Raw genomic sequence first — 12,946 nt, forward strand, 5'->3', positions numbered from 1 at the left:
TCCCAGCCTCTGAGCTCTCCCTATGATGGCATCTTGACTGGACTTAGAATCACCCAGGGAACCTGCCTCTGGGCACATCTTTGAGGGCGTCTCTTGATACGTTTGACTGATGCGGAAAGGGCCCACCCTGAGTGAAAAGGCAGAAGCTGGCTGAATGTGAACATTCATCTCTCTGCTTCCCAATGGCGGCTGCAACCGGTTACATCGCTGTGATGGACCAAATCCTTCAAAACATGAGCCCCAGTGAAACCTTCCTCCCTTCAACGGCTTCACAGCAAGGGAAGCAGATGACCACAGCCCTTACCCCGGTCTGGCCCTTCCCGTTGCATACGTTCACCTACACAACTGGTGCCCCTCACTCCAGCGTATAGCTCAGCCGACTGTAAGAGAGTGACACATGGTTGTAGCGGCTTCCTCAGTCCCAGTTCCCCTGCTGTGGCCCCGAGCACAGGCTCTGTCCCCTTGTAGCTCCCAGCCTGTGGTACCATCGCTTATGTCAGGCTGCTGCATGTTCTGTGGGTACTTGGACAGCTGCCCCCGAGGCCTTCAGTGGCCATGGCCGCCTTACTTCCTCGTTCTCTGAGGCTCATCTTCCCGCCCGCCTTCCATGCCTGACAGCTTCCATAGAAGTCAGCCACTCCACTGTTTCTATGGCGGCCTGAAGCCAGAGAGAGGACTGCCTACATCTGAAGTTCTGCTGTGTGGATATGACCATAGACATCAATAGAGATAACAAATGGGATGAGAGACCTTGGTTTCGTTCTGTCCTTGGGTCTTTCTTCATTTTCTAGTGCTATAATAGACTACCCCTGACAAAAGCCACTTAGGGGAGAAAGGGTTTATTCTGGCTCACAGTTCAGAGAGGACATAATCTATCATGGTGGGGAAGATGTGATAATGTGGGGAAGGTATGGTGGGCAAGAAGTAAGGAGTAGACAGGAAGTAGAGCCCAGTCATAAAGCTTCAAGCCTCTGCTTCCCCCAACTTCTGATGAGGCTCCACCTCCTAAAGGTTCCACCACCTTGCCAAACAATGCCACCAGATGAGGACCAAGTGTTCAAATATGAGCATTTGGGGGTCATTTGACATTTGGAACACAGTATCTTGTAATTCTTTTTGTTTTTAGGCTTGTTTTACTTTAATGACTGATCCACGGGAGGCCACAGCCAAACCACTGTGTACAGATGTGAAGGAGGCCGTATTTCTTGATGTCTTCCTCCTTGGACAGAGTCTTGATGATCTCCTCCTCCTTGGCCTGGAGGCGCTCCTCCTGGCGCTTTTGAACTTCCTCAGTCTTAGACCTGTGTGCCTCAGCCTGGTCAGCCAGGAGCTTCTCGTGGGTCTTGTTTGGCTTCGGCTTGTGGATATGCTCTGTGAGAATCTGCTTGCTTTTAATGCATTCCCTTTGACCTTCAGGTCCAGGCTAGGATACAGACGGCGGGCTGTCTTAGATTCATCTTCTGAGAAGCCAGCACAGGATTTGCATCCTTCTCATCCAGGTCATGTGCTCAGGCATGCGAGCATTGGCAGTACTCTTCCACTTCCATATGTCCATATGCCTCCTCTTCCATTGAGCCAAGGTGTTTTTCCAGCACCGAGCCCTGGAATGGACAGTCACAGGCTTCTGGATGATCAGCCCATCTTTGGTCAGCTTCTGGATCTGCTGACGGAAGTTGGCATTGCAGATTTCATTGGTCTCATTGGGGTCCAACCAGATCTTCTTTTTACCATGGTAGTGGACGCTAGAGGAAAGCCTCTTCTGAAGACTGAGCATACTCATAGCTGTGGATGCAGCCGCGAAAAGAAAGCAGCTTGAAATTTTGAAGAAGTCGTCTCCTTTATCCCTCTGATCTTAGTCTTTCTGAGTGTGAAATGGGGGCAACAATGCTTCTGTTGCCAGTCTCCTGTGGCCCTGTGGAGGGAGCATGAGTGGGTGTCACCTTCTACATGCATGTGGCCATGCATATCAGACTCCTGAGTCATGTTATTGGGATCCAGTATTCACGGTCAGCTCTGATGCTGAAACAAATGAAGCCCATTTGCTTGTGCCAGTGCTTAAAAGCACTTAGCGTGCACCAGACACCACTTCGGAATTTCTATAATATTACCTCACTTAATCCTATCACCTCCTCTCGGTCAGGTAGGCTGTTCTCTTAGCCCTGCTTTATAGATGAGGTGCTGGAAAGAGATAGAAAACACCTCTTTAAGAGGCAGAGCCTGGCTGTAGTTGTCACTGTCGCTGTTGGCATTTAAGGTGTCCCCAGGCTGGCCTGGACAAGAGGCCGCTTGCTTTGCCACAGAAAGCATATAGGAACCCCCTAACGGTGGCTTTCTTTTGGCGTCAGAAAACTGGGATCTCCTGCCCAGTCCTGGGCACCATTCGTCCACAGCCGCAGTGCAGACGTTATTCTGCTGTAATGATTGCAGACCTCTTAATCAGGGGACTCTGACAACCGCACCATTTGCTGGGGAAATTATGCCCCTCTAGAAGTGATTGTGGGGAGAACAGAAAAAACAAATGAGTCAGGAGTATGTCAGAGCTGATAAACCTCAGGGACGTTGCTGGATCACAACAAGGACGGGTGTTTGGAAGGCAATTGCTGGCAAGAATGATGCAGGCTGGGTACATAGGCATCTGTGCCCAGGGGACCCGGGTGCTCTGCATCTGGCTAAGACCCATCTACTTCTAGTGTTCTCAGACTGCATTATGACTGTGACCCATGTGATAAGCCCTGGAGAATTCCACCAAGTGGCCTGTGGGTAGCAGAAAGGGGACAGCCCCATCCTGGGCAGGGCCTGCATCAGCACCCAGTCCTCAAAGCTACACGGAATAGCCAGCTCTATGTATACAGGGTGTTTCACTGTTTCCAAGGACACGTGACTGCCCTTGGCTTCAAACTTGTGTTTATTTTTTCTCTCCATAGACACAGTGTGCCAGGCCTTCAGCGGCCATCGCTGTGTGGACAGATATATTCTCTTGAAACCATTTCTTTATTCCCTTCCCAGTTCAGCCAACCCAGGACTTTACTTCTGTGTTTATTGTCCTGTCCATCTGAGGTACCATATGCAAAAAATGTGGACTTGGAATTGAAGGGGAAAGTGAAAGGGTTTATGGTCTTAAAATCAGAATGTAGAAACAGAGGGCCCCCAGAGCAAGGTGGCTAGTGAAGCCAGCCAAACTAGCCAGCTTTGGGTTTGATGGAGAGACCCTGCCTCAATGAATAAGGTGGGAGAGAACAATTGAGGAATACCGGCATCAGGTTTAGGCCTCTACATGTATGTTCACACATATGCAAAGCATACATATGCAGAGACATATATGACAATAGAAAACGGAAAAAAAAGCCAATATGATGGAGGACAGCTGAAGAATGATACCCAGGGCTGATCTTCACACATACGCCCACACCCACAGGTGTATACACACCTGCATCATCCAAACACCATGTGTATATACCCCAATACCACCTATATATACCCAAGCACCACCTGTATACACCCCAATACCACCTGTATATACCCAAACACCACTTGTATACACCCAAACACCACCTGTATACACCCCAATACCACCTGTATACACCCCAATACCACCTGTATACACCCAAACACCACTTGTATACACCCAAACACCACCTGTATACACCCAAACACCACCTGTATATACCCAAACACCACCTGTACATGCCCAAACACCACCTGTACACACCCAAACACCACCTGTATACACCCAAACACCACCTGTACACACCCAAACACCACCTGCATACACCCAAACACCACCTGTATATACCCAAATACCACCCCTTATACACCCAAACACCACCTACATACACCCAAACACCACCTGTATATACCCAAACACCACCTTGTATATACCCAAGCACCACCTGTATACACCCCAATACCACCTGTATATACCCAAACACCACCTGTATATACCCAAACACCACCTGTATATACCCAAACACCACCTGCATGCACCCCAACACCCACATATACACATACAAATACCCCCATGAGTGTGCACACACACACACACACACACACAGACACCTGAAGAGTCACTGATCTTGACAATTAGGACTGCGTATTTTTGATGCCACCAGGGTTTGAATGGGTCCTCTTCACATGGTCTGGAGTTGAATGCTCCCAACTATTTGTTAGGACACAATTCATAGGTTCTTCGGAGCAGGCCCCCTGACTGTAGACTCCAGCGACGTGGCTGCCATTTAAATCTTGTCACAGATATAGCTCCATCCCTGGAGCTTCTCTTTGGGAAGGAGCAGGTTGACTGATAAGACAATGAATAATAATTTCAGGATTTTCGTTATTTACAGCTGCCCTGGGTCATCTGTAAATTATGCAGCCCATACTTACGCCTGCTTTCTTTTTTTCTTATGTAAAGCTGTCCCTCCAGACTGCCATCCCCTGTGTGATATCCACGCATCAGTTACTCTACCACCAAGCTGATTTCCTGTTCCTTGAAACTCTTCTAGTCCTGTTATCGAATGCCTACGTTCCACAGACTCTGCCTCTGGGTGATGAGTCCCTAGACACTGGAAGCTGAGAGAAAAGGCGGGCTCAGGTTTGACAGAGAACCTGTGTATACCTCTCTGCCTGGCACAACACGGGGACCCCCGTGGGTAGTGGGAGGGGAGAATTTGTAAAATCTCTGTTGCGTGAGTAGTCTGGCTGAGACAGAGTCAGGAGTAGTGGCTGCCTCTCTGGGATGCTCAGCTTGGCTGAGAAGCAACAGGTTGGGGAAGGGAGACAAGCTGCATCCTTTGCCCAGGGGGCACAGGCAGGAGGGGAGTTAAGGGCAAATGCCCCTCTGTGCCTGCCCTGAATTGACCTGGCAGAGCGGTGGGAGGACAAGGTAATGGGGGCACGGGGCTGCAGCTGGCAAGGCAAGGTGAGTGTCCCGTGTGTCGTGTACCCCCCCCCCCCCCGGTTATCTTTTGCTTACGCATCACTTCAGGCCTGCGCTAGCCATGTAACTGAAAACAAGCCCTCTCCCCAACGCGACGCTTAATGATCCCTTTAATGCCCGAGTGCCAGCATCACTCCTCTCTCTCGCCTGTTCCCTGTCAGCCATGGGGCATTAAACCGGTGATAAAAATGCCTTTTTGGTACGGTCCACAAACTCACCAAGAGGCTCTCGGTAGCAGTATAGCCATCTAGCATGAAATCAAGAGGCAATCACCACGGATGAGGCGAGATGAGCTCAATGTAGGAGCAATTAGCAGATGTGCGTGTCCTGGGTCCTGTCCTCTACCACCTCTGGTGCCCGCACCACCTGGCCCGCTTTTGCGTAGCGGGGCTCCATACAAAACCCTGCAACCCATATCCAGTCCTGAACAGTAAACCTCAGGACAGTGGGAGACAACTTCATTCAATCTGTGTGCGTGGGCGGGGGGGGGGGGGGGGCGCAACCTCACTTGTCCGTCATTACCGCCCACCTTGTTTGAGGCGGGGTCTCTGCTGTTTTTCCACTGTCTACACCAGACTAGCTGCTTGGATTAAACATGTTCCTACCCACGTCCAGTTTTATGTGGGTTCTGGGGATTCTAACTCAGGTCCTCAGATTTGTGTGGCAAATGCGTTTACTCACGAAGCCCTGTCTTCAGGCCCGGCCACACCTTTACTATCAGTGTACACAGCATTCTTGGCCTGCATGGCCCTTGGGAACAGATGACCTCAGTAATTATTTTTTAACACCGAAAATATTAAACTCAAAAGAGAAAAAAAATGGTAAAAGAAATGGCCGGTTATGAATATGCGTTAACATGATGCTGTATATGGAACTGGGAACAGGAGCCATTTATTTTGAACAAATCGGATCTTGACACGTGGCCGCGGACGTGCAGACTTCTCTCTCACGCCGACATGCTGGACTAGTTTGATTTATATGGTGTGGCAGTGAGGGTTTTTTTCCCAATTAAAAACGAACAGAGAAAAATCATTAATTTAACTACTGTATATTAAATTTGCATTAAAACATCCGTTTGTCTATATTTATATGTGAGTTATTGAAAACGTGAGCTCATGAATTCTAATTTTTAGGATCACATGTCAAATATTGAAGATAAATTTTATTTATTTCTGCAATTAATTCTATGAGAACAAATAGCTCTAATTTAGGGGACGGCATATGTAACTGTCCGCCGGTACCCTCCCTGAATAACAAACATACCATTCATCTTTTCTCGTTAGGGTTTTCCTGCGCCTGTAGCTGTTGTTGAGATTTTCACACGTTGGCTGCTGTTTTGTGTGTTTCCAACCCTGCTCAACTACCACACTGAGAAATTGCTTAAGACGACATGAACGGTGTCAAATCTCTTTCTCTGTTTCTTCGTGATGTACAAAGACTTGTGCAGATCCCACAGGCTGAACACATATTTCTTCTAAGCAACTTGAATGAGCCACTCGGGTTCCTCATCAAGATGGCTAAGGGGTTTCCAAAGAAAATCTTGGGGCTGACTCTACACAGACCTTACTCTGTTATATGGGGACCTGGTGGTTTTTTCCCGGGGCTTTTGTCCCCATGTGGGTCTCAGCTCCAATATAGGGAGGGTACCAGCAGAGGGAAGCTATGGCTACAATCTCCTGAGTGCCAAGACTTCTGGTCACAAATTGGACTTCATACCTCCCTTCTGTTTCGGCAGGAGGTCACCTGACTGCCCACTTTCCCTGACTGGGCCAAATGTATTGAATGGGTAGGTACAGTGTAGGGACAAGTGGCGCTCTGACTGGACTGTGCTCCATCACCACCCCCACGCCTGTTAGAATGGAGTGAGTGAGTGGCAGCCTATTCTCAGTCTTTGCTTCATACATACGTGGATGTTCATGTACGACATTGGTGTTCAGCAAGATGTCAGATGTCCTTAGAGGCCATGTGCCAAAGGCTTATCTCCCATGTAGCACTTAGGGGACAGGTTGTGGACCTTCAGGAGGAGGGGCCTAATGGGGCGTACTTAAGTCATTGGGGGTGTGTCCTTGAAGGAGACTGTGGGACCTAAGCCCCTTTCTCTTTCTCTTTTGCTTTCTGGCCATGAGTTAGCAGTGAGTTCTGCTCCACACTCTGGGCCATAGCCCACACACCCACGAGAGCCCTAAAGCAATGAGTCTACCCAAAACACCGACTAGACCTCCAAGACTGTGAGCCAAAGTGAGTCCTTTCTGTTTAGAAGCTAATTGACTCGGGCATTTCATTACAGTGATGGAAATCTGACTAGTATATACCCAATGAGTAATACGTAGGTGGAGGCAGCATTTTTCTTAGGTATTAATTCAAGACAGTTCTTGCCCTCAGTGTGTCAAGTAGAAGGTGGTGGGAGCTGAGATGAAGACCAGATGAGGGGTTTGGGTGGGAGAGTAGGAAGTTCCCTTACTCCTCTTTGGGAAGGTTGAACTCACATTACTGCCCGTAAAAGGTTTTCATGGCATCAAAGACCCCTTTTAGGGGCTAGAGAGATAACACAGCAGTTACAAGCAGTTGCTGCTCTTCCAGAGGACCTAGGTTCGGTTCCCAGCACTCACATTGGGCAGCTCACAACCACCTGTATTTCCCACTCCAGGGGATCCACCTCCTTTCACTTTCTTTGGGCACTCACACTCACATGGAATGAATTTGTGCAGACACACATACATGCCCAACAATAAAAATACAGTAACTCTATAGTTCCATTCTGAAACGTGGCTAGCCCAACACCATTCCCTCTAGACACAGGAAGTTATGAATGGGACATTCCTGTACACAGGGCAACAATGGGACTAAGAGGCTATACCTGTGGGAAGATCTTCCAGTCTACAGTGAAGTGCCGAGAGCTTCAGTTAGCCCTTCTGCAAGCCAAACTGAGGCCTCTCTTCCTTGGTCCCACACCAAACAGTGGGGTGCTACTTTCTCCACACCAGGAGCTCATTTCTCAGATGTGGCTTGACTCAAATTCTGGTTCTGATTCAGGGAAGGCTGTCAGAGTAGAGCAGGCCTTGGTTTTGGTTAGGGCCACGGTGTAGTTTCTGGCTTTCTCTTCTAGAACAGGTTCTCTGCTAATCCAAAGGTTGAACCTGGGCCACTGAGTCCTTAGAGACCAGTCCTGCTCTACTGTGGGTGAGAGTTCTCCTTGCTTTCCCATCATGCAGAGTCTCCAGCAGCTGGAGTTCCCTCTAGTTTTGTTCTCCTCCTCGGGTGGCCCCCCAATTTACCCTGATTAGCAGCATTTCTGAAATCACAATTTGCAATAATCAGCCCTGGGAACATGTAAGTCAAGTACATCCTATTATCAAGAACAATTGTCAAGTTTCTTTTTTTCTTCTTCTTTCTCCTCAATAATAGGACGATCAGATACTCTCCTCTTTGATTTTCAATGAGTAAATCACTTTTACACTTTGGCTTTAGAATATATTAACATATCCAGGGATGGATGGAACAGAGACCCACTGGGGGCCGTGGCAAAGTCCATCTGTGGCTCCAGATGTTAGCATGTGACTTGGATCTGTTGGAGTGAGGAATGGCTGTCCCCTTCATGTCTCTGTGCCTGGAGAACATATGCTCAAGGTAATGGGGTTGTCCTCTCTCCTCCTCATTCCTGACCATTTGGGGACAGGAAAGCTGTGGATAAGGCAATCATTTCCCAAGGACTGCCTCAGGGTTTGCCTTCCCTGGACAGCAAGGCAGTGGAAATAAAGCAAGAAGGAGGTTGAGGGGGACTTTTGCCAGCACACCTTGCTGCCTGTCTGTCCCTGTCACATTTGCCTCCTCTATAAAACTGCCATTGGGCTATTCATCAAATGTCACCAGAACCAGGGTCCATTGAGGGGGAGGTGGCTACCTGTTATACCCGGGCTTGACTGTGTCCTGCTTATCTCTGGCTGACCTGGCTGCCCTTACCTCACTTGGTTGTCATTAATGCAGACCACAGCACACTATGGAGAATCTTCTGATCTCCAGTTCTGGCTTCATTTCTGGCTCTGCCCCATGACCACCTGTACCACCCAGATCATTCATCTTTCTGAGTTTTGGGGTTTCCCACCTGTACCAGATGAGAGTGTCCAGAAAGACAACAGGGTACCTGGAGTGCAGTGACTTCCTGGTGAATGCTGGCTGTCATAAATTCAAAATTTATTCTGGGGGTGTTTACCAGGTAACTTCAGGTACTCTGTGTTTTCTGTTGCATGGGGGGGAGAGGACAGGGTACCTGTAAGGAGGAATCCTTCACTCTTGGGGTTCAGGAAGGGTTTCCCCTGGACAGGTATGTGCTGAGGACCCAGAGGGAGTCAAGTTGTCCTGTAATAGGAAAGTCTGGGCTGTTTCTTGTCCTGTGGTTGAGAAGAGACCAGAGGATAAGACGCAATAATCAGTCTGAAGGGGACCATGTGCTGTTTGTCCAACATTTGCTTTCTTCCTGGGAGTCTGGACTTTTGGTACATGCTAGGCAGAGGTTGCCTGGGTGACCAGCCCTCCATTGAAAACCTTTGTTTCTGATGAGTTTCCCTGAGTAGAAATAGAATTTGCATGGTGCATGGAGAGAGGTCCATGGATCCCCTCATGGTGGGAGAGTGGGTGGACTCCTGCTTGTGGATCTGAACTGTTTTCTTCATGGTCTAGTATTATTTACACCTGTCATGGTAGCAAATCTCAGCTGCTCTAAGTACAGCCTCCTGCTGAGTATCTTAGTGGAACTCATGTAGCCTTGGGAACAGCTAACAGACCTACCAACAGCAGCCCTCCACCTTCTTCCAGGTCGTGAGCATCTTAGGAAAAGGAGCTTGCTCACTGTTGCGTCTTCACTCTATTGTTCCTGCACTGTGAATATGATGACTACTTATCGTGGTGCCTGAAGGAGTCTGATTGTTGAAGGCCAGTCTGATGAGGCTAGGACGTGAGACCAGACAATGTTGACTCACAGAAGAAGGTAATGACAAGAACAGAAGCATCTGAAACTGCAGTGCCTGCCAGTGGTTGAGAACTTGCTATGTGTGTGGAGAACCCGTGCTCAGCCCTGTGTCTCTACCGTATATCAGCCGGAGTGCCTTCTAAGCCCAGCCCTGATGCTTATTCTGGGAAGCCTTGGATGGTGTTGATGGGGGATGGGGAGATGGTATTGGTAAAGTGCTTGTCTTGCAAGTATGGGGACCTGAGTTCAATTCCCCAGAACTCACATTAAAAAGCAAAAGAAGAAGCAGCAGCCAAATGTGGTGGTGAATGCTTATACTCTCCATGTTAGGGAGACAGGTAGATGCTCACAGGCTGGTTAAGTCTACTTGGTGAATTCTAGATCAAGGAGAGAGCCTTTCTAAAATAAAAAGAGGAGGATAGTCCTTGACGAATAAAAGTCCTGAGGTTGTCTTCTGGCCTCTATATGCATGCACGATCCCTTGCATGTGACCACACACACACACACACACACACACACACACACACACACACACACGGTTACAGACAAACGACAATATTGAGCACTGTGCTTCCTGGGACTTTCTTCACATAGCAGCTGGGTCAGTACTGTCAGAATTCAGTCAGTCAGGTTGGGAAAATGGAATCCATTAACAGAATGCTTTATTGTAACCCGAGGTCACTGTAGAAAGTGACCCTAGTCTGAGGCCTGAAGGAGAAGGAAGAGGGGGAGTTTACCAGGACTTAGGCTATCAGAAGTCTTAGGGAGCAGGGACCCCCAATGTCTGAGGTGGGGTCTGCTCAATGAATTTCATTAAAATAGAGATTGAACTCAACTGCCAAGCCAAGGAGAGGGCCGCTTCTGGGGAGAGGCAGGCTGAGGGAGTTCCCCTCCACGATTCCTGCTTCCATCTCGAAAGGGCCTCGGCAGTCAGTAGTAAAGAAGCCTCATCTCCAATCCCAGAACCAAACTCCAAAGAACAATCCAGACCAGAGGGCTGGGGGCTGATTTACTTTGCCTGCCTCCTTGGTGACTCCACGGGTACATGCGTATTTAAACTTTTATAGATGAACCTGTGTGGTCACCTCACGAGATGAAATTATCCTTTGTACAAATGAACACTCCTGCTCAAGTTGAAGGGAGGACACACAGCTCCAGCAGTCACTGGATCCATCTCAGGTGAAACTAATTATTTTTAAAATTCAGTTACAGTTCCACATAAATACCTGGAAGAGACTGAATTGGAGGTTAATCACTAGTCAGCCCTCATATTAATTAATGTAGAGAGAGAGAGAGGGGAGGAAGAGAAGGAGAATTTGGCTGCAGAAGCAGGAGAAGAAACAGGTAGAGAAACCGGGCATTGTGTCCGGTCACAAGGCCACAGCCGACATTTCTGCTGACCTATCCAAACTCCCACCCCTCATCTGGTTGGGGTCTTTTCTAGTGGGATATGGCTGATCTCCACTTCACAATGGCCATGTAGCTGCCTTTCAGGTCACGAGTTGGATATGCCTGAGTGTACATGATAAATAGCTACTGGATTGTTAGAGGAGAGGACCTTGCAGAGAGAGGCGGAGAGTCCTTTGGGTGAGAGTTTTGTGAAAAGGTCTATTAGTGCTGTAGGGGTGTAGCGGGGGTCCGAAGAGCAGCTCAGAAAGCGGAGGACCAGCCTTCAAGGGTTTCTGAGGAAGCAGAGAGGTCCTACCCCACAACGCACAGGTGTGGTTAATATGTCACGTACGCTGTGTGCCCGCAATCAAGTCACTTCTGATGCTGGTGAGGGGAGCTGGGAGAGAAAGGCTGCAAGGGTTGGACGTTGTCTGTCGGTTCTTCATAGCAGTACCTGGAGGGGAAAGAGACAGCAGAGGGCGTGGCCAGACCTGGAAGGCCCCTCATAGCAGCACGGAAAGGATCTGGGATCTAACCATTAGATTAAAACAAAGTGAAATAAAACATCAGGGTTGGAGAGATGGTCAGTGGTTAAGACCTCTTGCTGCCCTTGTAACAAGAGGACCTGGGTTCAGTTCCCAGCACATGTGATGGCCCCTCATAATCACCACTATAACTCCAGCTCCAGGGGACCTGCCACCCTCTTCTGGCTTTCTCCCTCCCACACTTACATACACCCACAAGATACACACATATATGTGCTATCCATGTAATTAAAAATCAAACCAAATCATTAAGCGTATGAATTCTTTGAGTGTGGGGACTTCACTGGTTTGTTCACTCAGTATCTAGAATAGTCCCGGGCACATGGTCTGCTTTTGGTATTATGTGTGAAATAGAATAAACACATCTTAATTGCTAATAAAAACTCAAAGAGGCCAGCACTCGCCCCGTGTTGCTGCACTCTCCAGTGCCTGGCAGCTTCTGAATCTGCCCCAGAATCTGGGGTGCTCTCTGCTGGCCACCTGCCAGGCTGCTCAGAGCTTTTTGGTGGGTGTCTGCAGTGGCTGGAGTCTCTGCTCCTTCACTTTATGGTTTTTCTGTACAAGGCATTTCTATGACAGGATTTAGGTGTGGCGATATATTGTGCCCCCCCAATATGTTGTGCACCCTAATAAAGCTTATCAGAGCATCAGAGGAAAAAGCCAGCCACTATAGTAAACATAGAAGTCAGGCAATGGTAGCACATGACTTTAATCCTAGCATTTGAGAGGTAGAGATCCATCTGGATCTCTGTGAGTTCAAGGCCACACTGGGGAACAGAGCCAGGCATAGTGACACATGCCTTTAATCCCAGCACTAACCGTGGAGGTCTGGAGGTCTGTACAGACAGACAGGAAGTGATGTAGCTGGCTGGAGAGAGGAAATTAGATGGCAAGACAGAAAGACATGTAGGCATGGGTATACAGGAAGTAGGTCTCTTTGGAAGCTGAGGAGTTGGTGAGGTGAGGTTGGCTGTGGCTTGTCCTATTCCTCTGATCCTCAGATAAGCTTTATTAGGGCACACAATATATTGGGAGACATAATATATCACCACATTTGGGGTCATAGACTGTGACCCTAACAAGCCATGTTCAGCCACTCATTCTCCATAACTC

General features: G+C 48.5%; 1 pseudogene; it reads right to left on the reverse strand.

Moving 5' to 3' along the window:
* Window positions 1-1,138: 1,138 nt before the first annotated feature.
* Window positions 1,139-1,780, reverse strand: LOC131916962 (large ribosomal subunit protein eL19-like; annotated as a pseudogene).
* Window positions 1,781-12,946: the final 11,166 nt, after the last annotated feature.

This window comes from Peromyscus eremicus, chromosome 8a (genome assembly GCF_949786415.1).
Source record: "Peromyscus eremicus chromosome 8a, PerEre_H2_v1, whole genome shotgun sequence".
Taxonomy (NCBI): Eukaryota; Metazoa; Chordata; class Mammalia; order Rodentia; family Cricetidae; genus Peromyscus; species Peromyscus eremicus.